The sequence below is a fragment of the Apteryx rowi genome, unplaced genomic scaffold, assembly GCF_003343035.1.
Source record: "Apteryx rowi isolate R43461 unplaced genomic scaffold, aptRow1 scaffold_138, whole genome shotgun sequence".
Taxonomy (NCBI): Eukaryota; Metazoa; Chordata; class Aves; order Apterygiformes; family Apterygidae; genus Apteryx; species Apteryx rowi.
In genome coordinates, this window is record NW_020447619.1 from 1,642,590 (window position 1) to 1,663,833 (window position 21,244).

Sequence of the window (21,244 nt, forward strand, 5' to 3'; positions counted from 1 at the left end):
ATTTCTTCATACTGTTTAGGATCTTTGACCTTTAGAAAGTCTACAGCATTCATAATTACATCTAAAGCACTCTGACGGTGTCTTCCTCTATAATGGATTCAGAGACATGAATAATACTCCTTAATTTTCAAGTATTTCTTTTTCAAATTAATATTTCAAAGAGAAAAACCCTTATCTTGTTAAGAAGAAGAGTTTTTAGGGTTGTAGCTCTTGCATAGGATGATACAGTTTGGTGGCCTCTCTTGTTAAAAATGTTCTAGTACCCATCTAATGCCCACTTATTTATGGATTTTAGACTAAAAGCCCTTTTTTGCCAGTTTTCTTCACAAGCACTTATCTCAACATCCTCATTAGGTGGTTTTTCTCTTTTCTTTTTTTCAAGGCCTATCCATGCCCTTGGTACTTTCTTTTGTTCCATTCTGCAAAAGGAATGGCTTTAAAGGATCTCTCTCCACCAGTTTCAACTTTTTTCCTTTGTAATTAGCCTTATTTGAGGAGCAGAAAAGTAGAAGACCAGAGAGAAATAATAATAACAAAAAACCCTGGTGAACAAAGGAGATGATGTTCTTTACTTCAATCATATGCTGTATAGCCTGAGTCAGAGAACTTGCACATCTTTTTCTTTTTTTTTTAATCTGACTCGTATGGCACATGTAAGCTGGCCAAGAGAAAATTTCAAAGCTAAAGAGGAGGAATGTTTTATTCAGTTAGTTATTGTTATTATCATGGGATTATTTAAAAATCACAATTAAAGAATTCCTTTGGATAATGACTTTTGATACAGTAATTTGGAAAGGAAAGATATGTTTACCAGCATCTGTTAGGAAGGAATATACTGATCATATTAATGGACAAGCGTGTGAAGAAGGAAGAATACATTTATGATGTTAATTGACAAATGTATGAATATATGTATTTGAAAAATAAGCAGTGAAATAACATATCTGAATTAAGATGGACCTTAAATACGCATTACTGTAGAATACAGTCTAGAACTACTTATCTCATAGCTAACTCTGGTTAGTCAGTCAGTCTTTATTAAAAACATCAGAAGAAGGATTTCTTTGGTATTCTGTTTCAAACTGAAATAAATATCCAACAAATGTTGGCAGTCCTAATAAACCCTGAACTGCAAAAGGTTATTACAACATACACAACACCTCAGTGGAAATATAAACCTGAATTTGAATTGGTTCAGAAACTCACTTGTAAATGGTTCAGAAAGCGCTACAAACAGGGAAAAATACTTGGGTGCCCTTCTTTATTTATAAAGAAAGTGAATGGACTTGTATTTTAACTTTTTTCAAACTCTTTTAAAAAAACAAAACCCCTTTTTACCTTGAATATCAGGYCTTGCCTTCTTGGGTTTTGTTTGCTGTTTTGTGTTTTTTTACCCTTCTTGGTCTAGAGTTCTAGTAAGACTAGATATCTGAATGAAAGAACATTTACAACCTGCAATAAAAGGATATTTGAAACTTTTAACAGATAGAACTTTTCCCAAAAAAATTTTCCAAGCATTTCAGTCAAGAATATTTTAAATAAATTTGTATGGAACATCTTTCACTACCTGAAGTCTACAGCTATGAAATTCTTATTCTTTCTCTTTTTTTTGTGAAGTACGTAAGTATATATTTTTTACTAATATCACTCTGAATACCTACATGAAATTTAGTTTGACTGTCACCAAAAAGTAGTTTAGATAACTTCTATATACTGGAAGATGACCAGCTGAAGCTTAAGAACTGAATTTGTGTCTTATCTTGACTTGATTTTAACATTCACTTTGATAAAAGTTCAGCTAAAGCTGGTGGTAATTTCCACATACACATTTATCTAATACTTACTATAAAAGAAGCCTGAACATACAAGTAAGGGCTAGATAATTTAATTTTTGTTTACATATCTAACTTTTAATGACTTCTGAGTTATCCAAAGTAAACTAATCTAGACAGGCACACATAAGGAAGTTCAGGTCAGTTAAATATTTACAGCATTAGGATATTTCTGTGGATTTTACTCAAACTCCATGGCCCTTTGAATCTGCAAAACTGAATGGAAAAAGACATTCCAGCAAGACTATAGGCAATTTCTTCTTCTGATTAAGTCATAACAACATTTTACCCATTTAGACTTCTGGCTAGAAATAAAAGAATGATGAAAATTAAACAGTAGGTATCATTTGAGAATGATCACTATATGCTTTTGAACCTTAAAAATTACTTAAGTTTAGTTTGAGTTTAGGACAAAGACTCCAGGCATTTGCTGTGTTATCTAAATAGGTACACTCTTCCTCGTTTTGTATATTATGAACCCAATCAACCTACTGACATGATATACATTAAGATGTGTAGTTTCATGCTTACAAAAATATGCTGATTTATCAGTTTGCATGCTGCTACGTATTGCAAGTCTAAAGTGGTTAAATCTCACATAATTTTATCTCTATACCTCGTCAGATATCTTTCTGTGGTCTCTGCTCATTTACAAAATTGTTTGTCTCAGCTAATAAAAATACATTATGTAATCCATACTCATAACGGAACTATCAAATTTAGAAGAGTTTGTGGCTTGCATTGTTTAAAGAATGAGCTCTGTTCCTGTCTGTTAGAAACTTAACACACTGCATGCGTGAGATATCTAGCTGCACTATATTATATCAAGTAATGCATTTTCTTTCTTTTTTGTAAAGGGGAGTATATTTCTACTTTTATTTCATATTTTGTATGTTTCCATTTATATTTTCAATTATAAATTGAAAATTTCAATTAATCCTCTGTGCATTTGTTGAACCCTATAGTCTAGATACATGTAGAAAGTGCAGACAATGATCACAGACTTTCCAAAATCAATAAATGTGCAAATACCTGTGAAGCTCACCTACGTGAGGTCTGGTACAGAAACCTTCTGTGGGAAAATTATAAACCAATTCTTGCCCAGGCTAAGGGCAAATGAAGAGATCTATAGGAAGGATTTATATCTGCTTCTCCCTTTAATAACCTCAATCTAACATGCTGAGAAGAGCATAACATGTATGTTATTTTTTTAGCTACATCCTGATAGAAGCAGCATAACAGGWTACAACTCATTTTTTCCAAAATCTATTCAGTTACATTGCACAATTGAATTTAATGTATCAATATGTAGCATAGACTAAATATGTTGAATATCGAGGGTTTTTTTAAATTTTTTTCTTTAAAATTTTTCCACTGCTCAGTTATGTTTTGGAAAAGAAGGAAAACCTGTTGAACTTTTGACATAACATGTKATGATATATGCATAATATTTTCACTCCCCATTTTGAAACTTGAGTCCAGTCTTCATTCACAAATTATTTAGTGCACGGGAAAGAAAAAGTGGTATCAAAAATCAATTGCTTGATAAACCACTGCACTCCCAGATACTTGGTAACAATCAATCAGAGTTATGTGGGAAAGTGATTTATGAGAAAGTGGTATACAGTCATTGGAAGGAACTTCCCCACTAACATAACTTCAATTTGTTCACATCACAGTCATATGCTATAGAAAAGCATTAAAATGTTTTATTAAATGCCAATTAAGAAAACCAGAATGGATTCCATAAATAACTTAAATTGTCTTGGATGTGGAATGAATCAGTACACACTAGCATATATTCCTTGGATCAAAGCAGATTAAAGTGGTTTATATTAAGAAATCATGCAACTATGGAAGTTGCTTTACAGATACTAGTTCAGCATACTTGCTAGAAACAGAGGAGTATTTAATAATAGTTTTATACCAAAAACTAATGTCAGTGAAATATTAAGACTGAGAAATCCAACATTCTATAGGTGGGAAATGCTGAATTAAAAATGCCAAATTAAAAACCAAAGCACAATCTTAATTCTATCTATGTGTACTTATTCCTCTTTTACCACTCTGTCTGATAATTTGCTTCTCCTGGTAGGAGATATTTCAAGGGAAAGTGACCATTTTCACATAGGAAATGTTTCCTTCCTACTTTTTAAAGTCTTCACACAGAAACAAAAAGCTCGAGAGGCATTTATCTCAGTCTTAACTTGTATCTTCTTTACTAGTGTATTAGTAAACTTTACTAACAGGGTAGCTCTGGAATAGGTTAGTCAGAGAAACTATGGAATCTCCATCCTTGAAGGTTTTCAAGACTCAGCTTGGCACCACCACAGCTGACCCGCTCTAGCACTGGCAATAGTCCTGCTTTGATTGGGAGGCTGGATTACAGGATCTTCAGAGGTACCTTCTGACCAACATTTCCATCACTCTGTGATCAAACTGAATGGTTCTACAGTGTTAATAGTACAGAGTCAACTTATAAATTCATCACTCATTCACAAAGGAAGATACTTAATATTTAATAACTATATTTTTCACAAAATACGCTTCAAATACTAGAAGCAAAAGCATCTCTCTTGGTTATGAATGTCATTTGAACAGAATGACTATATTTCTGGTGCCTGGCCAACTGTGCTTGACATGCATCAGCAGCCTACCTCTTGACTGTGGGTTTTCACATTAACTGGAGTTAAGAATCCTGCTCTGTGGCGACAGACCTAAGGACAGCAGAATTGTTCAAATGCCACAGAATTTGTTCATTTGTGAAAATGTATTTTTGTATACAAATCATAAATGCTATGGGCTTTCTTTTAGCTAGTTCAGTTAAACCAGTGTCCCTGAGGCAGATCTGGAAGGAGACAGATGGGACAGAATCAGAACTGTAATATCTGACAACACACATCTCCCAAACTTTTTCCTATCTTATTCACAATACATACAGTGGCATCCAGCTATGAAAACTTATCAAATAAGATTTAGAGAGGAGAAGACTTGGAGAAGACTTCATGTAACATCATGTCTAATCCTTCCTCTGCAATCTAAGATGCAGCTCAAAAAAAAAAAAAAAAAAGGAAAAAAAAAGGGGGATCCATGTCAGACTCCTGCTGTTGAAGGCAGCTGGGCCCCTTAATCCTGTTCATAAACTGATGAAACACCATCTTAATAGCAAGCCAGTTTCTTCTCTCCACTAATATTTTAAAAATATTTAAAGTTAAAAGCCTTTTAATTTCCAGCTGTATGCATGCCAAGATTTGATCCCATTTCTTCTTTTGCCAACTCAGATAGATAGCTCTTTTTCCTTATTCTTCCTCACAGAGATCTCCTCCTCCCACCAAGGGCTGGACACTGGTTAGACAATTTGCTTCACAATATAAAAGGAGAGCAAGTTTACTTTTATTTTCAAATTAGCAATGAGCAGAAGTGCCCTGCCACATGTTCTGCCTGCCCTGACAAATATCATAAAGACAAACTATATTCATGGCACCTCTTCAAACCAATAGCACCATGTGATTAAGTCTTTGCCCAGCACCTCCTTCTTTGGATTTAACATGTGTAACAACATTGTTAAAAACCACAGAGCAGCAGGAAAGATACCTACTTCYGAGTTCAGAAGTACTTCTTTTGGGTGGATCAGCTTCAGCACTGCATATTAGCTCTCATGTCATCAACACTAATGTTATAAAATACTCTTAATATTCATTGTATTGCCATTAACCTGAAACCATATGCAGTAAACCTTATGCAGTCAAGTGTGAGATGAAGGAATCCACTATCAGTCTGTCCTCACCATACTTTACAAAACTTGCAGGGACACCTAAAAGGGTTATCTCAAGTCTTCCTCACAGTAAATAAAATATTCTTTAAAAGGCTTTTGGGGATCCTCAGGGCATTCCAGTATTGCCAGGAAGATGCTTTACCCTACCTAATAGAGAAATACATAACAATGTGCTTTAAAAATTAAAAATTTAGAAGAATCTGAGTAATTGCTTCCTGTCAATTCTCTAGGTTGGCATCATGTAATTCCAGAGTGAACCATCACAGCAAATTATTTGAAAATGCCTGTGGAAAAGCTATGTAAAACTGTGTACAAAGCACAATATATAATGAAGATTACACTTGCTTTGGGTTTATCCTGAGGAACATACAATAATTCTGAAATGGTATCTGCCAGCATTACTAGTTACAAGATGAAGTCGAGTAGCAGAGGAGTCTATCTCCTGTTCAAAGGTGAAAACAAAAACTTAAATTAAACAGATATTTACAAGTCAGCTGTCTCAAAATGTTAGCATTTGGTTCTCCTTAAAAATAAATAAGTAAACACATTACTGGAATAAAGGAAAAACAAACAGTTATTATGCTGATATTCAAATTATAGGTCAGTAACAAAGTCAGTGTTTTTTAATCTGCATTGTACATTTGAATATATGCTATATTCTCAGACCACTCCTATTTGATCTGATCATAGGAATCAAAGAGCCCTAATTGGATCAGAATCTTGTATTCTGATTTCCTCAAAGAACTGAATTGTGCTTTCTGATGTGCACTAAATAGAGCTGTGTGCATAACCAGGGGTGAATATATCCCACAGGCAGAAAGATTACAGTCTATTTCAGTACACTGCTGGTTCTTGAGAATGGAACATGCAGGAAAGAAAGTAAAATGGTAAAACAGATTTGTTTAAAATACACATTCCTTATACACCTATACCAAGCAAAATGCCACCGAATTTGAAGATTTTCACAGAGTAAAATCTTTGAAAATACTGAAGTACTGTTCTAAAGCATCAAGGCACTGGAATTTCTCAGTAAAACAGCAGTTAAGCAAAGAAATAAACACAGTGAAAACAACATATTTTTCCCCAGTCTTTTTCCAGAAAACAGATGGATTTTTTTGTTTTGCTTTTTTCAAAAGTAAGGCTCAAAGGAGACTCCTAGCAGGCAGAATTTCGAACTGAATGGCTTCTATATCTCAAAGCTATAAGCTAAAGGCATGTCAGGTCATCCTAACTGTAAGCATATCGACACTGTGACAAAAACAGCATATACAGCACAATAAAACTACAATTTTTCAATAGCCTCCTGCTAAGATTGTAATATAAATAATATCTGTATTAACCTATAAAAATGTTAAAGACTGCAGAAAGAATATTGTTCCTAAATATAATGTAGAATAGTGAAAATTACATACTTGAGACAGGACTGCAATTAGTTATTCACAAGAGTTAGGCATTCTTGCAGATCCACTGTTGCTTCCTTCAGCACTGTCATGGTCTCTTCATACAGAYGGGTAAAGAATCTATCGCAGATTATGCACATCATCTATTATTTTCATGAATTTATATACATTTGAAGGAATCATTCTGACTGCTGTGCCTGACTTTCTGAACAACAAAGGCTACAATTTCTCTTTGAGCTAGAGGATATGTTGCAAGAAAATAACCAATTTTGATTGGAAGAGTGATTGATGGTGAATCTATGACTTAGCTTGTTAAAAACTGGACCGTGCTGCCCATTTTCATCTGTCTTGCTTCAGGTTCTAGCCTCTGAATCTTGTACTGTATTTCTTTAATGGGTACATGAAGCATCATTTATTTTCTCTCATTTTCAACTGCATACTGGCAAGGACCAACCCACCTCTTAGTCTCCTTTTCTGATAAGCTAATATAAAAGGTGTTAATAACTGTTGTTATAAACCAGGCATTAGTAACTTCAAATATGCTCATGATTTAAAATCCTTTCTAATTTTTAGCATAAAAAAAATATATACTGACAAGCAAAATGGATACAAAGTATTCTGATTCTCCATCACACTTCTTTGCTCCCTTACTATCTTTGACCTGGYTTCCTGTCTCTTTTTTCAGCAATGCCACAAGCAATGCCATGAATGAAAATGACTCCACCCTTGCAGTAAGTCAGTATTTCTCTGTGTATGTACATTATCCAGCTATTAGGCTGGCCAACAGTGCTACACTGAATAGTTATATTCAAGAATTGTAGTAGGTATTGAACCAATATATTTTAAAATTCATGAATTAGGCATATAGGATTTAGCCATATGATAAATTCTACAGTTCCCTTAGAAATACTTGGCAGATCTTGGCCCTAGTTGTTAAACCCATTTTAAACCAAGTTGTGGAAATACAGCTCACAAAAATCCCTTCATCCTGTATCCCTATTAAWGCATTATTATATTAAATCTATTCATTCCAAGCTTTTATTTCATTTAATTTCTGCTTCCTTCTGCTTGGCAATGTTTTTATCAGACAATGAGCAGGAGGAGATTTCCCAGAAGTCAGCTCAAGTCTGACTAGAGGTCAAAATTTCCCCACAGATATTCATGCAGCAGTCTGGCTGTGCAATGTATGCCTCATTCAGAAACAAAACTTTTTAGAAGATATTCTGCCTCTTAAAATGCTTTGACCTAAAAATTCAGAAACAACACTTGTGAATCAATATGACAGTTTAAAAATGGGTTATAAAAATTCTTAAAATTGTAAGTGTGGGGTAAGAGGTTTTGAATAAGCCATATTTTTAAAAAACAATACTCAACTCTTTAACTTTGCTATCTTGGATGTCACTATTTACACTACACGTATCGGTTCCAGATAAAGATTTCAAATGGAAAGAAAGAAAACAAAGGGGAAGAGACCAAACCACCCTCTTTTCTTTTTCAGAAAGAGAGGTATTTTTAGGGGACCACAGAGGAAAAACACTATTCTCATCTTTTCCCATCTTCCCCTTTTTTTCTCATCTTTACAGAACATGGTGTTTCTGGCTTCAGGGCAACATCAACATCATTCAGTCACAAGCCTTGCAAGGAGAGGACTATTAATCATCATTAATCATCAAGGAAATATTATCTATCCCATTCTCCAACTTTTTTGTAACATCTCTGTTTAAAATTATACCTCTGACTATTGACCGACCTGGAAGCAAAAACGTTCTATGAGAATGCTGCAGATGTCCTATACAGAAGCACAGTACTTCTGTATGGGTAGCCCGTATATTGAGGTTCCCCCTTCAGCTTTGTACACTGACAACTATGCCCCTCRAGGTTTGCCTGGAGTACCTCTCTACTATCCGCTCCATGTTGGAGAGAACCAGAGAGGATTGCTCCCGACACTAGGCAGCTGGCCTCACACTGACCGCAACTTGACAGAGAATATTCTTCATTTCCAGGGCCCAGAAAATGCTTCAAAGAAACCATGAATGCTGAATTTACGATTTTCCCGTGATTCACCTAACACGTTAGCCAAGTGTGGACAAAACCCCCAAAAGAATTATCAAGCAAGTCTTAAGTTCAGGCTTCTAGTTCAAGAATGGAAACATTGAACTTCCACTTTTATCCTGAGCCTGGTTGCTCAGCCAGTAAGACTCCAACCTTGATATCTGTAACCTCACATCTTTCTTATATTTTGCAGTTAGCTTTGGGACACAAAAGCAAATACCCTGAGTGCTCCAGCACAGTATGGATATTGTATCAGTATATGGTCATGCTCATATAGTTAAGAACATCTCTTACAAGGGATGCTTTTTTAAGCTGGTGTCTAAATCCACCAACAGCAATGCTGGAAATTGATAAACTAAATAAAGTAACAAGTAAATTTATACAAAAATTGCTATTATGGAGTGCAAACATCAAACACAGGCGTAAGTATACTTTTTGGATAACCAGAGCACAGATAGTTATTTTAATATATTAGACTACTTGGAATYGCACACAACAAAAAAAATGGAGGTGACACTTCTTCCTGAGCTAACGTAAAGATGTTAATGTTTAATTTTGAACTATACCTGTGTGCTTTAGCAGATCTGAAGATAGAGCTTGACAAACTGGAGTATTTATCCAGACAAAAATAGCCACTCAGCTGTGCTTTAGTGCCATTTTCTGTCACACCAGCATGACAGCACTAAGTGTTTAGTTCAAATAAGTGGTTCCATGTCCTTTGATAATACAACATGGTTCCAGCATTCTGTTCTCTACAATTTCAGCTCCATCAGGGGTGGCACAAGACAGCTCAGTATTCCCAGAGATTTTTGAACTGTGGTGCATGTGTTCTATTACGCATTCAACCCGTCTGGTCCATTTAGACTGGATTCACCAGGGAATACAATTAACTTGCCATTTTATTTACACAAGCCAGCCTGCCAATTTGTCTGGAGCTTCAATTATTTTTATTTTTCTCCTTCTTGCAGTTTAGAATTATTTCTGATTTGGTAACTACCTGTAGCACAGATTTTCTTTTCTACTAGGCATTAGTGTGTAATGCAACCAACCACTGGGGACTTGTCTTGGGACAGTTAGGATCCACAAATTAGAAGCACTAGTTACTTATTTCCTGAACAAACTGAAGCACGTTGTTCTTATAAATGAACCACTAAATGAAACTTCTATTCTATGTACTGCCAAACAAATCATGGAGAATATGAAGGAACAGCAACAGAAGAGCAAACATGGAGAAACACACTCTGTTCCCCACTGCATGAGAAATCAATAGTCACAAACTGGGGTCTTATTGCTGCACTGAAGATCAGATTTTGACATAGGGTACTCAATAATTTAGGAGAACAGGCAAATGTTCCAAAAATGGGCAAAGAGATGATTTTATCCAAGGGGCCTAGAATGTATGCAACTTCAGCAAGCCTCATAGAGCCACCACTGTTGCTCTACTTGAGGTATATGTTCCAAAGTTTAGCTAGCATGCATAACAAAAATATTTCATGTCAAAAAATATGAACAGACACAACCAGATATATATATATGAGTCATCCTCATTCAAATGCAAACATTTGAAATGGTAGATCTATGAAAATATTGTGTGCCTCTCCAAAATAGGAGGCTCATGTATTATTGATTTTATGATGGCAAATAGTATTTTCTGCCAATGTCTTCACTATTTATGGTATTTCTTCACTATTCTTTTCTTCCTCTTTTTGTACCTCTGTCCCTTTATACCAAATAAAAACTCTCTGACTCTTTATTTTCAGGCAACACAAAATTTTTCATACAAGTAAAGGGAAACATAGTAGAAGAAAAATTGTTACCTTTCGTGACAGACTGTTTTTTCCCGTGCTCAACATAAGCAGCCTGTCTTATTTATAATCTTCCCAATTACCCTAATTATCTTTATACAAAAACATGGGTCATCTGGACAAGCCCATAAAATATGTCCTAAACTATCTTCTTGTCATAAGTTCTTCCCACAAGCTTTGCTAATCAACTTACTCATTTTTGTAATGATTTATAATTAAACGTTGATAGGAAGCCCAGATACCTTGGCTGTTTGAGTATAAATAATGCATATTATTAAATATTAAAGTGATAGCATACTCTGAAAAAAAGAAATGACTGATCAGATTATGTAACATCCCTCATAACTCTGAATATTTTCTCTAACTTTAAGCCTTTCAGTGAGTAATAATGTGTCAAACTGAAACTGCCACCAAAACTAGGACTAAACTAGAAAAAATTATCAATGCATTTTTGCTGGCAGACAGTCACAACCATTATAATCTCGCTAGAGTGCATGAACTGTTTACTGTTCTCACCAACATGGCATGTTTTTTGCTTACCTTAAGAGGTTTGAGATCAAAAACCAGAGCCTTTACCTGGGTACTTATCTCAAGTGTCCCTTACTCCACTGGCCAGTGCACTGTCTTCTGGAATGTTTTCCCACAGCCATGCGGGATACTTGCCCTCCTCTCAGGGAACAAAGTCCTAAAATTGCTTCTTTCTGTCCTGTAACTTCATGCTATACTTAAAAAATTACCAGTCACTTTATTACATCCCCAGATCTGCTCTTCCATGGACCATGTGTTCCACTATACCATCTTCCTGAACTGCCTGACACAATTCTCTTTTCATTCTTAAGGACAGTGCATTCAACTCTTCTGTATTTCAGAAGTCTTAGGTACTGTGGCAAACCAGACATGTAGCAGTGAAAAAGCTAGAGAAGTGAACGATGCACACAATGTTACGGATACACACAAATCAGCCACATGCACAGAGGGGCTTTCCTGAATCTGTGAAACAAGTGTTCGGCAATGCAATCAGACGAATACATATATAGGACAATAAACAGCAGCTGCAGAATTTTCAGAGATAAATGGCCATTTCTCTGCTCTCCAGATCTGTCATAAAATAAGTCATTTTGATAGCTGTTGAATGGCAAGCATTCTATGGAAGCCTGCCACTGCTGACTGCTATCAATCAGTGAGCAATCAGTCAGTGCTGGAGAGGTCATCACCCAAATATGTGGGGCTACTAAGCATGTTCTGCATCTCTGAGCAATATGCACTAAAGAACAGATAGTTTTGAGGTAACAGCTAGCTGAACTGTTGTGTGGCAATAGCTAGGAGACACACTTCAATTCAGATTTACTGCACCTGACTTCAAAACACACAGAGATATGGGTACTCACCATGGTTATGTGAGGACAGCAAGAGCACTGGGGCATTTCTGTCTGAAAAGGTGACTAGTGCTAGCATCCTAGAAATAGAAGACTTCTTCAAAAGTTGTTTCCCAGACTGGTTTATCCACACTGGTAAAGTTTCCAAGACAATAGCAATTCTCAGGTCATTCCCAGCTCGCTCTCTAGCAACACAGCTCATGAAGCTATACAAGTAGCTGAGCAGCAGCAAGGAAACACTGCACTATCATCTGAACAGGTGCAGTATGTCTCCTGAATGTTTATTTAGTGGACTGACATAGATCAAGTACTCCTGTTGTTTTTAATGCATATCGAGTTTTACAGAGTATCTGTGAAGCTACAGGAGGAGAGGGAGGACACATTGTCAAGACAGATGGATGGGAAATGGAGTTGTCCTCTCTTCACTCGACAGAGTTACTGTGAGAGCACACTGTGGTGCTGCACAGTGAAGGGAAGTATTAAAAGCACTGACAATGTGTCATATTCAAGCAATACACCACTTAATGTTAGTTTGTGCAACCTCATGAACACACTGGTCTTGGCATGTACTAGATTTTAGATTAATTGCTGGTATATTTTACAAATCTGATGGGGGATGCTAGATTTTGGGTTTCAAAGGTTCTTTTTGCAAAACTAACTAAACATATTATTGCTTTCACAAAACTAAACAATTCAGCAGGAAACAAAACATCTCTAAGAGACACTTAACAGCCTACTAAGTGCAGGGTACTAGGTACTAATGTATGGATCAGGACAGCAATTGTCTTTGTTTTCCCCTCCAGCTGAGTAGAAGGCCTTGCTGGAGTGGGAAGGGTGGAAAATCTACGGCTTCAAACCAAAAACCAGAGCTGTCTGGCCATTGCAATGACTGCTAGGGTGCAAATTTCACATACTTTCTTTATTGCGATTGGTAGCATCCCTTTTAGTTATCTCAAGAGATGTATAATGTTCTGGTGAACTTCAAGTCCTTTCTTGTTCTTCTTCCTTCCTTGCATGATGTGTCTCCTCTATTCCTTTCTTTCTTGTCTTCTAAACTTGGAATTTCTAAGAAGATTACAGACCACGTCTTCCTCTGACCATTTTTATTTCCTGCTGAGGAAGTATATCTTTTGGCAAACACAGAAAAGGTGCATCAGAAAGATAAACAAAACCAAGAAAATGAGTTATTAAAGATAGCATAAAAGAACAAAACCCAGAAAATGAGTTATTATTAAAAGATAGCATAAAAGAAAACTATGTGAAAAAAACTGCCTGGATTGTTCCAATTCAGATCTTCAGAAAATTTTGAAATAATCATATCTGCCCTTAAGTCATTTGCCTCAGGACAGCTCAGTAGATCAAACATGGTGAGTATTTAGAGACACTTTTCAAAGCCTGTATTTGTGAAGACTGGATACTYGGTACTATAGGTCACAGGCATGAGGTAAATGAAGTAGTAAGTCTGAGTAAGTAAGGAAGTAATAACTCTGCTTAACAGGGAGCAAAAGAATTCAAAGACAGCTGCTAAAGGTAGGCTGAGCTTACCCTGCTGTTGGATGATGTTGTCAGAGCTCCTTCCCAAGCAGTGGGGTGCCTTATCATGACAAAGTAATAAAGGCAAGCACATACAGATGGCTTACAGAATATCTGCCTGGCAACTTCATCCTGTTTGTACCAAAGAAGAAAAGTGATCTTTGGGCCAAGGTGAACTTGAAATGGCACCAGTGGAGAAAGTTTGCTCCTATAGCCCAATAACATAGTCAATTTGAAGGCAAGCTCAGTAAGCCAATAAAGCTGTCCATTTCTCTCTCCACACCTAAATGTAATCACTGAAGTAGTTTTTCTTCTGACTGAACTTCAAACTGGAAATTCAAGACATTGCATCTTCACAGAATCACAGAATGGTTGAGGTTGGAAGGGACATCTGCAGATCATCTAGTCCAACCCCCCTGCTCAAGCAGGGTCACCTAGAGCACGTTGCACAGGATCACGTCCAGGCGGGTTTTGAATATCTCCAGAGAAGGAGACTCCACAACCACTCTGGGCAACCTATTCCAGCGCTCTGTCACCCTCACAGTGAAAAAGTTTTTTCTCATGTTCAGATGGAACTGCCTGTGTTTCAGTTTGTGCCTGCTGCCTCATGTCCTGTCGCTGGGCACCACTGAACAGAGTCTGGTCCCATCCTCTTGACACCCTCCCTTCAGATACTTGTACACATTGATAAGATCYCCTCTCAGCCTTCTCTTCTCCAGGCTAAACAGGCCCAGCTCTCTCAGCCTTTCCTCACAAGAGAGATGCTCCAGTCCCCTAATCATCTTTGTAGCCCTTCGCTGGACTTGCTCCAGCAGTGCCACATCCCTCTTGTACTGGGGAGCCCAGAACTGGATGCAGAACTCCAGATGTGGCCTCACCAGGGCTGAGTAGAGGGGRAGAATCACCTCCCTCGACCTGCTGGCAACACTCTTCCTGATGCAGCCCAGGATACCATTGGCCTTCTTGGCCACAAGGSCACATTGCTGCCTCATGCTTAACTTGGTGTCCACCAGCACTCCCAGGTCCTTCTCMGCAGAGCTGCTTTCCAGCAGGTCAATCCCCAACCTGTACTGGTGCAGGGGGTTATTCCTCCCTAGGTGCAGGACCCTGCACTTGCCTTTGTTGAACTTCATGAGGTTCCTCTCCGCCCACCTCTCCAGCCTGTCCAGGTCTCTCTGAATGGCAGCACAGCCCTCTGGCGTATTGGCCACTCCTCCCAGTTTTGAATGACCAGCAAACTTGCTGAGGGTGCACTCTGTCCCTTCATCCAGGTCACTGATGAAGAAGTTGAACAAGACTGGACCCAGTACTGACCCCTGGGGGACACCGCTAGCTACAGGCCTCCAACTAGACTCTGYGYCACTGATCACAACCCTCTGAGCTCTGCCATTCAGCCAGTTCTCAATCCACCTCACTGTCCACTCATCTAGCCTGCACTTCCTGAGCTTGTCTATGAGGATGTTCTGGGAGACAGTGTCAAAAGCCTTGCTGAAGTCAAGGTAGACAACATCCACTGCTCTCCCCTCATCCATCCAGCCAGTCATTCTATCAGAGAAGGCTATCAGATTGGTTARGCATGATTTCCCCTTGGTGAATCCATGCTGACTACTCCTGATCACCTTCTTTTCCTCCACATGCTTGGAGATGGCCTCCAGGATGAGGTGCTCCATCACCTTTCCAGGGAAAGGAAATCACCTTTCCATCTTGCATGCTGACTTCAGAAAAAGATCTTGTAGCTGAATGACCAGTTCCTAGATTGCTTACAAGAATTTCTTTCTCCTTTGATACATACTTTGCTCAAGTATTGGGTTTAGCATATTTCTTTTTCTTTTTGCAATACACTTGTTTATGTTTCCTAGAAATGCAACATGCCTGCCCCACCAAAAGCATGCATTTGGAAATGTTTGCAATTGCTTCAGATACTCTTAGTTTTGCCTGTGTTTTCAAGGACACAATGTTAATATGACAACTTATTCAAAAGGCAATTACCTGGTCACATGCTTTGTGTTGCAGTCTTAAGAGAGCGAAGGGGAGGGAAAAAAAGGCATCTTTATTAAATATACCTGCCTTATTCCGTGGGTTGTGTTCCTAAGTTTCATGGGAAGGTTTGAGAAGTTTTCAAGGGATCTGTATCCTCTGTGATCCTCCTGTCAAAGAAATTGTTTTTGGTCTGCACTTTAGATGCTGCAGAATATCCAGTACTGCTTGCTGGGGAGAAGATAATCTTTCCTGCCAGAACGGCATTCAATGCGGCACAATGTGTTAGGTATTATGGGGCATCCCCAGCTTCCTGTTGGTTTTCCTTTTCATAGGACTGCTGCAGTTCTTTCCTACCCCAGCTCCTGAAGTGCAGTTCAATAAACATTTATTCCTAGGAGAGTGACACAACTGGGTTTGCATTGTACCCCCTTCCCATGGGCTATGATATTCCAGAACTTCTTTCCTAAGCCAGACTGCAACATGAAGCTAAATGTCATTCAGCAGTAGCTTTAGTTTGCTCCATTTAAATGGCTCATCCTGGCACACTAACAAGAGGAGAGGTATTTCCAAAACACACTGGGAATCTCAAAGGTGCATGAAGCCCTGGTGACCTCTGCCCTGCAAGGCACAAACCCCAGATCAGAAGAGAGCAGAGTTTTAGAATCACGTAATTACTGATGGAAGACTTTTTAACCAGCAAATTTAACAGCAGAAAAGCATCAATAATGTCAGCTTCTGTAGCTAGGCAAGGAAGTTCAGGTCAACCACAATTAACCTGAGGTTTTATTGATACAACAAATACAAGTATGTGACAACTTAGCTCAAAAAATTTAGAAAAATTTTACAAAGCTTTTACAAAGCAGGCCAAATTTCCTCAAACACTGTATTTTAATTCCATCCAGAGTATTTTAAAAATCTTCATGAAGTCTTTATTAGCTAAAATGCTTTATAAGCTTTATCAACAAACTATTCTGTTGCATATATAAATACTAAAATATCAACAACCTTAATAGGAAAACAGTAAGATCTCTCCGTGCAAATGTAGGTCAGTGACAATTAATTTCACTGTTAACAATAGGGTCTGGCAGAAATTGATACATTTCTACCTAAAAATGTTGCTATATTCTTCAAAATTTTCCATATTTCTGAGAGATTATACAAATCTTAACAAAAACACCATTTAATTCTTACACACTTTAATAGTTTTACATGTTTCCCAGGGACATTTTTGTCATCATCCACCATCATCATTTTTGCATTTTTATTCCTCCCTCTCTTAATTTCAACTTTTGTTTAAGATTTTGTCTAGAATGTCTTAACATTCTTGGAGTTGATCTAATTCTAATAAAATAGTCAAAGAAAAAAAAAGTCCTTTGTTGAGTTTTTGCTGGAATTACCAAAAGAAATAAAAAGTATTAACCAAATGAACTCTCTAAATATTTTTGAACAATGCTGAGATTGACTAAATAAAAACAATAGAGCTCTTGCCATTCTCTCATACTTTTAATGGTAAAATGACCTAGGTTTGCCCCCATACCACCCAAATATTGGATTCTTCATCTCCAGTACAAACACAAGAGGAGACCTAAAACTTGGCACTGACATATACAATGTTTGGTAGTCCAGAAATCAATAAGAGCAGTGACCTGCTTTTACATGAAAAGCATGAAGAATCTCTCCCAAAGGCCCAAATGTCTATATGGCCTCCTGACTAATCATCAAAATACAAGAAAAATGTAGAAGCTTCATACATGACTACTGAATGGAAAGAACTGCAGAAAACTTGTTTTAAACAAGTATTGTTCATGTTTACATACAGCACAAGTTTTTTACTGCAGAAGATGATTCAAGTCAGAAGTGGGCTAAAGTAGATGACGGAGAGACAGAAACACAGTGAAAAAGTGATGAGAAGAGTTTAGAACAAAACCACCTTGCCAGAACAACACAGCACTTAGAGAATTACAGTAGTTCTCAGACTGATAGTGTATAGAAGCAATTAAGGGTATTTCTGATGTACATCAAACACAGTAAAAGCTGAAATGAGACCACAAAGCTCTTTCTTTTCTGAAGCAGGATATGAATTCAAGTGTGCAGAAATATAACTGGTGTATGCATGTCTTCTTCCGAGGAGGGCCTTACAAACACTTCCTAGTAACACAGCTTCTTACTCCAATGAGCTACAACTCTAAGTCCTAAAATATGTTATTGTTTGCTACTCCCTCTTCAGTGCAGACTCCAGCTTCTCCCTGGGTCAGACTGAACACACCTCTTTAAAAGAAAAACTCTTGTAACAATCTTTTTGCCCTTTCTCAGGGTTTAATGCCAATTTCCAGAGCCTTGTGAACTGTGAGGAATATACTACATCTAAACTATGCCTGGAATGAAAAACTACCTTTTTCTCCTTTGTTTTCTACCCAATTCTGCAGCAGATTCTCTCCATTCTTAATGCAAGCATCTATTGTGGAGGATTTTTCCTTCACAATCTCCTTCACAATAAAAAGCAAAAGAATCCTTAAAAGCATCTCTTGGTTTCAAACACCTGTAACTTACAGATCAGCACCACTTCTGACTTTGTATTTGACATTAGCACTGCTCTTTAAAGCAAATTTGATAGTTTCACAGCAGTAGCATTACATTTCTTTAATGCTTATTGACAGGTAGGTCAGTAGCCAGTGACTTTTTTTTAATGACTGTATTCTTTTGTTCTCTTCGCAGGACCCACAAGGACTTGAATGACAGAAAGTTCATTTTTCTCCGACTGAACATCTGATTAGAGTAGCCCATGCTTTACCACCCTTTGGGAGACATGCTGTCAGCCAGCAAAGCCATGGTGGTCGTGGTAACTGTCACTGCATATCCAACAGCTGCTCTGCTACACATTCCCTAACCTGGCAAGAACTGAGCCACTGAGATTCTGCTGCTTCCTCCACCTCAGCTCTGTGCTGCCATAGCCCTGTACCTCCAGCAGGTAGGCTGGCGAGACGCACTCTCTGCAGCTGCTTCTCAGTGCTGGTTTGCCACCAGTAGGAGATCTCCCCGAGATGCCTCCTGTGGCCTTGTCCCCAGAGTCTGAGTGTCACCTCTGTCAGGGAACCAGAGCTCCTCAGCTGGAAGCCTGCAGGAGTCTAACCTGGTTGGTCCTCAGAATTTCCAGACGGCGGTATACTGTGTATTTTGTTATACCAATGGAATGAAATTACAAGGAACAATTATGTTTTAATGAACAGCTGTCATTTAAATTCTTTATGTTCAAAGAAGTATATGGCCTGCTGAATAGAATGTAAATAAACTGGCCAACATATGTTCCACTGATAGCAAAAGAATTATGTCTGCATAGCTGTCATGTTCTAGCTGAGTTTAAGCTCAGTCAGAACTAAAGGCTACATACGACAATTCAATGAAAATAATGTTCAGTAGGTGGACATCTTAATCATCATTTGAACTGTCATTTTAAGTTTAATCCTAAATTGTTCAATATGATTCTTAATTATAAAAAGGAAGGTACAATAAAATTTTCTTTGGAACAGTCTTTAATACTTCCCTCTTTGTTGAAGAGAAAACAAAAACATGATTGGGCTTGAACTGCCACCAGAGCTGCTTATCCCTTTTTAAAGGTCCTTCACCTGCATTTATGCAGGACCTTTATGGTCCTTGTAGGGTTATATTCCGAGCCCCTTATATATGGTAACTCTGTCTTCCACAATGGAATCTATAACTGAAATCAGTGGGAGGCCTTCTTGAGCATCATGCTATTCTAGGAGCTTTCAGAGAAAAACAAACTGCTACAAAAAAATTTTTTTAATTAACAAATATTCCTGCTTGTGTAAACCACAGTACAAGCTTTAAAAAAAAAAATTACATTCAAATTTCCCCATAATTTTTTGACTAACCAGTCTCAGTTTCTCAATTTCTAATCAATTCAAGGAATATAGAACTGAATGACAAAGGTATTTAGTTTTAATACTAATACCTACTGTCACTGTCCTAAGGGTGCAGATGTACTTAAATACTTCAAAACGAAAGCATTCATGCACACGTAACATTTTAAATGACTTCTGACATTCTAGTTCAGGGATTGCTTTTTATGGTAAAAAGCAAGTTAGTGTGTAAATGGACAAGCAAAAAGGCAGTTGACTATGAAGTTGAGTATTACTGGCATGCCAGTGGGTTTGAAAATGGGACCGTAACAAGAACAGCATTTGCCAACAGATTGCGAGGAGGTCTTAGATAAAGCTTTGCAACTTATGAACTTCTTTTTCCTCTAAATTTGACAAAAAGTTGTCCTTAAGCATTACAAAGTCAGACTGTTGCACTTGTAACGGAAAGGGAAAGAGTAACAGGTATTTTTCTATGCATGAAATAGCAATGGAAGAAAAGGCATAACATCAAGATATTACTTGCAGTACCTATTTCTGGAATGAAAAATTAAGAAGTGTAACAAGTGCTGCTTGCACCTCTCTGCTAAGAACCCTATAAAAACATAGTTAGAAAAGAAAAGAAAAGAGGAATTGTGACTTTTGAAAGGTGATATGATTTCTCCTTGACCTAACATGGCTGTCTCCATTTTTCTAAGGTTTCTCTAGCTCAGGAAACAATTACCAAGCCATGCAAATTTCCRTCTTAAAACGCTCTTTTCTAAAAAGACTGAAAGAGAGAGAGAGAAAGAAAGCATCCTCAGAACAAACAGAAGCTTTATTCCTATAGTTGCTAGCAACAGTATATAACACTGACAAGTGAAAAAGAGTTATCCTGAAATTCCAAATGCTACTTTCTAGAACATAGGGGTTAAAATCTAGCTGTTGTCCCTAATCTGCTGTTCAGTATCAGACAATGATGAAATTCAAACTTCATCTTCCCCTTTCTACAGCTTATCTCAGCATGGGAATTGATTCATCACACTCTACAATCAACTTTTTGATACTTAACTGAATACAAATTATGATACTGAGAGAGATTTACATGCTTGTGTCACAGAAGACAATGCTTGGGAAAAAAGCTGATTTATCTGCTGCAGCAGCTTTAGTTGTAGTTCCAGTTTCCCTTAAAAGTAAACACAGAAGGATATGGATTTTGGGGGTGGTGGTGGTTTAATTATTTTCTGTGCTTTTCTACTTCTCTATGTTAATTTACGCAATTGTTAAATTTTTAAAGAGTATTTTTCTGCTTGTTTCTGCTTGTTTTAAACCTTTGAATTACCAGAAATGTCAACTTTCCTCTCCTATAATTTTTTGGAAAACCTCTGGGAAATTTCAGAGATATCATGATTAGCTTTCTGAACCTTACTGAAAGGTTTGAGCCCTGAGTAGTCTTCTCTCTAAAATGTGAATTAGTTACTGACATTAAATAAAGGGTGTTATAAGCAGTGGGGTAAAGAAATCTCCAAGAACCAAGAAGTTTAAAATAGCCTGACCAAAAGTCCCTGTTCTTCTGAGTTGATTAACACTTAGCCCTGGTTATGTAAAAAAAAACAGAAAGCTAAACCTCAGTTGCA